This window comes from Halictus rubicundus, unplaced genomic scaffold (genome assembly GCF_050948215.1).
Source record: "Halictus rubicundus isolate RS-2024b unplaced genomic scaffold, iyHalRubi1_principal scaffold0226, whole genome shotgun sequence".
Classification (NCBI taxonomy): domain Eukaryota; kingdom Metazoa; phylum Arthropoda; class Insecta; order Hymenoptera; family Halictidae; genus Halictus; species Halictus rubicundus.
In genome coordinates, this window is record NW_027488767.1 from 298,232 (window position 1) to 303,858 (window position 5,627).

Genomic DNA, 5,627 nt, shown 5'->3' on the forward strand with positions numbered 1-5,627 from the left:
TGATAGAGTATACTATATTATAGGGGATAGGATAGGATAGAGGATCGGATTGGATAGTGGATAGGATAGGATAGAGTATAGGATAGGATACAGGATAGGATACAGGATAGGATAGGATAGAGGATAGGATAGGATGGAGGATAGGATATGATAGAGGATACGATATTATAGAGGATAGGATAGGATAGAGGATCGGATAGGATAGAGGATTGGATAGGAGAGAGGATACGATAGGATAGTGGATAGGATAGAGGATAGGATAGGATAGAGGATAGGATAAGTTATAGGATAGGATAGGGGATAGGATAGAGGATAGGATAGGATAGAGGATAGGATAGGATAGAGGATAGGATAGGATAGAGGATAGGATAGGATGGAGGATAGGGTATGATAGAGTATAGGATAGGATAGAGGATTGGATGGGATAGAGGATAGGATAGGGTAGAGGATAGGATAGGATAGAGGATAGGATAGGATAGAGCATAGGATAGGATAGAGGATAGGATAGGATAGATGATACAATAGGATAGAGGATAGGATAGGATAGAGAATAGGATTGGATAGATGATATTATAGGAAAGAGGATAGGATATGATAGAGGATACGATATTATAGAGGATAGGATAGGATAGAGGATTGGATAGGAGAGAGGAAACGATAGGATAGTGGATAGGATAGAGAATAGGATAGGACAGAGGATAGGATAGGATAGATGATATTATAGGAAAGAGGATAGGATATGATAGAGTATACTATATTATAGGGGATAGGATAGGATAGAGGATCGGATTGGATAGTGGATAGGATAGGATAGAGTATAGGATAGGATACAGGATAGGATACAGGATAGGATAGGATAGAGGATAGGATAGGATGGAGGATAGGATATGATAGAGGATACGATATTATAGAGGATAGGATAGGATAGAGGATCGGATAGGATAGAGGATTGGATAGGAGAGAGGATACGATAGGATAGTGGATAGGATAGAGGATAGGATAGGATAGAGGATAGGATAAGTTATAGGATAGGATAGGGGAGAGGATAGAGGATAGGATAGGATTCAAGATATGATAGGATAGAGGATAGGATACGATGGGGGATAGGATAGGATAGAGGATAGGATAGGATAGAGGATAGGATAGGATAGAGAATAGGATAGGATAGAGGATTGGATGGGATAGAGGATAGGATAGGGTAGAGGATAGGATAGGATAGAGGATAGGATAGGATAGAGTATAGGATAGGATAGAGGATAGGATAGGATAGAGGATAGGATAGGATAGAGAATAGGATAGGATAGATGATATTATAGGAAAGAGGATAGGATAAGATAGAGGATACAATATTATAGGGGATAGGATAGGTTAGAGGATAGGATAGGATAGAGGATAGGATAGGATAGATGATATTAAAGGAAAGAGGATAGGATATGATAGAGGATACGATACTATAGAGGATAGGATAGGACAGAGGATAGGATAGGATAGAGGATAGGATAGATGATTGGATGGGATAGAGGATAGGATAGGATAGAGGATAGGATAGGATAGAGGATAGGATAGGATAGAGGATAGGATAGGATAGGATAGGATAGAGGATAGGATAGGATAGAGGATAGGATAGGATAGAGGATAGGATAGGATAGAGGATAGGATAAGTTATAGGATAGGATAGGGGATAGGATAGAGGATAGGATAGGATACAGGATAGGATAGGATAGAGGATAGGATAGGATAGGGGATAGGATAGGATAGAGGATAGGATAGGATAGAGGATAGGATAGGATAGAGGATAGAATAGGATATAGGATAGGATAGGATGGAGGATAGGATAGGATAGATGATACAATAGGATAGAGGATAGGATAGGATAGAGAATAGGATTGGATAGATGATATTATAGGAAAGAGGATAGGATATGATAGAGGATACGATATTATAGAGGATAGGATAGGATAGAGGATTGGATAGGAGAGAGGAAACGATAGGATAGTGGATAGGATAGAGAATAGGATAGGACAGAGGATAGGATAGGATAGATGATATTATAGGAAAGAGGATAGGATATGATAGAGTATACTATATTATAGGGGATAGGATAGGATAGAGGATCGGATTGGATAGTGGATAGGATAGGATAGAGTATAGGATAGGATACAGGATAGGATACAGGATAGGATAGGATAGAGGATAGGATAGGATGGAGGATAGGATATGATAGAGGATACGATATTATAGAGGATAGGATAGGATAGAGGATCGGATAGGATAGAGGATTGGATAGGAGAGAGGATACGATAGGATAGTGGATAGGATAGAGGATAGGATAGGATAAGTTATAGGATAGGATAGGGGAGAGGATAGAGGATAGGATAGGATACAAGATATGATAGGATAGAGGATAGGATACGATGGGGGATAGGATAGGATAGAGGATAGGATAGGATAGAGGATAGGATAGGATAGAGAATAGGATAGGATAGAGGATTGGATGGGATAGAGGATAGGATAGGGTAGAGGATAGGATAGGATAGAGGATAGGATAGGATAGAGTATAGGATAGGATAGAGGATAGGATAGGATAGAGGATAGGATAGGATAGAGAATAGGATAGGATAGATGATATTATAGGAAAGAGGATAGGATAAGATAGAGGATACAATATTATAGGGGATAGGATAGGTTAGAGGATAGGATAGGATAGAGGATAGGATAGGATAGATGATATTAAAGGAAAGAGGATAGGATATGATAGAGGATACGATATTATAGAGGATAGGATAGGACAGAGGATATGATAGGATAGAGGATAGGATAGATGATTGGATGGGATAGAGGATAGGATAGGATAGAGGATAGGATAGGATAGAGGATAGGATAGGATAGAGGATAGGATAGGATAGGATAGGATAGAGGATAGGATAGGATAGAGGATAGGATAGGATAGAGGATAGGATAGGATAGAGGATAGGATAAGTTATAGGATAGGATAGGGGATAGGATAGAGGATAGGATAGGATACAGGATAGGATAGGATAGAGGATAGGATAGGATAGGGGATAGGATAGGATAGAGGATAGGATAGGATAGAGGATAGGATAGGATAGAGGATAGAATAGGATATAGGATAGGATAGGATGGAGGATAGGATAGGATAGAGGATAGGATAGGATACAGGATAGGATAGGGTAGAGTATAGGATAGGATACAGGATAGGATAGGATAGAGGATAGGATAGGATAGGGGATAGGATAGGATAGAGGATAGGATTGGATAGAGGATAGAATAGGATAGAGGATAGGATAGGATAGAGGTTAGGATAGGATAGGAAAGATATTATAGGAAAGAGGATAGGATATGATAGAGGATACGATATTATAGAGGATAGGATAGGATAGAGGATTGGATAGGAGAGAGGAAACGATAGGATAGTGGATAGGATAGAGAATAGGATAGGACAGAGGATAGGATGGGATAGAGGATAGGATAGGATAGATGATATTATAGGAAAGAGGATAGGATAAGATAGAGGATACAATATTATAGGGGATAGGATAGGTTAGAGGATAGGATAGGATAGAGGATAGGATAGGATAGATGATATTAAAGGAAAGAGGATAGGATATGATAGAGGATACGATATTATAGAGGATAGGATAGGACAGAGGATAGGATAGGATAGAGGATAGGATAGATGATTGGATGGGATAGAGGATAGGATAGGATAGAGGATAGGATAGGATAGAGGATAGGATAGGATAGGATAGAGGATAGGATAGGATAGAGGATAGGATAGGATAGAGGATAGGATAGGATAGAGGATAGGATAAGTTATAGGATAGGATAGGGGATAGGATAGAGGATAGGATAGGATACAGGATAGGATAGGATAGAGGATAGGATAGGATAGGGGATAGGATAGGATAGAGGATAGGATAGGATAGAGGATAGGATAGGATAGAGGATAGAATAGGATATAGGATAGGATAGGATGGAGGATAGGATAGGATAGAGGATAGGATAGGATACAGGATAGGATAGGGTAGAGGATAGGATAGGATTCAGGATAGGATAGGATAGAGGATAGGATAGGATAGGGGATAGGATAGGATAGAGGATAGGATTGGATAGAGGATAGAATAGGATAGAGGATAGGATAGGATAGAGGTTAGGATAGGATAGGAAAGATATTATAGGAAAGAGGATAGGATATGATAGAGGATACGATATTATAGAGGATAGGATAGGATAGAGGATTGGATAGGAGAGAGGAAACGATAGGATAGTGGATAGGATAGAGAATAGGATAGGACAGAGGATAGGATGGGATAGAGGATAGGATAGAGGATTGGATGGGATAGAGGATAGGATAGGATAGAGGATAGGATAGGATAGAGGATAGAATAGGATAGAGGATAGGATAGGGGAGAGGATAGGATAGGATAGAGGATAGGATAAGATAGAGGATAGGATAGGATAGAGATCGGATAGGATAGAGGATAGGATATGATAGAGGATAGGATAGGATAGAGTATAGGATAGGATAGAGGATAGGATAGGATAGAGGATAGGATAGGATAGAGGATAGGATAGGATAGAGGATAGGATAGGATAGAGGATAGAATAGGATAGAGGATAGGATAGGATAGAGGATAGGATAAGTTATAGGATAGGATAGGGGATAGGATAGAGGATAGGATAGGATACAGGATAGGATAGGATAGAGGATAGGATAGGATAGGGGATAGGATAGGATAGAGGATAGGATAGGATAGAGGATAGGATATGATAGAGGATAGGATAGGGGAGAGGATAGGATAGGATAGAGGATAGGATAGGATAGAGGATAGGATAGGATAGTGGATAGGATAGGATAGAGGATAGAATAGGATATAGCATAGGATAGGATGGAGGATAGGATAGGATAGAGGATAGAATAGGATAGAGGATAGAATAGGATAGAGGATAGGATAGGATAGAGGTTAGGATAGGATAGAGGATAGGATAGGTTAGAGGATCGGATGGGATAGAGGATTGGATAGAAGAGAGGATACGATAGGATAGTGGATAGGATAGAGAATAGGATAGGACAGAGGATAGGATAGGATAGAGGATAGGATAGATGATTGGATGGGATAGAGGATAGGGTAGGATAGAGGATAGGATAGGATAGAGGATAGGATAGGATAGGATAGGATAGAGGATAGGATAGGATAGGATACAGGATAGGATAGGATAGAGGATAGGATAGGATAGGGGATAGGATAGGATAGAGGATAGGATAGAGGATAGGATAGGATAGGGGATAGGATAGGATAGAGGATAGGATAGGATAGAGGATAGTATAGGATAGAGGATAGAATAGGATATAGGATAGGATAGGATGGAGGATAGGATAGGATAGAGGATAGGTTAGGATAGAGGATAGGATAGGATAGAGGATAGGATAGGATAGGATAGAGGATAGGATAGGATAGGGGATAGGATAGGATAGAGGATAGGATAGGATAGAGGATAGGATAGGATAGAGGATAGGATAAGTTATAGGATAGGATAGGGGATAGGATAGAGGATAGGATAGGATATAGGATAGGATAGGATAGAGGATAGGATAGGATAGGGGA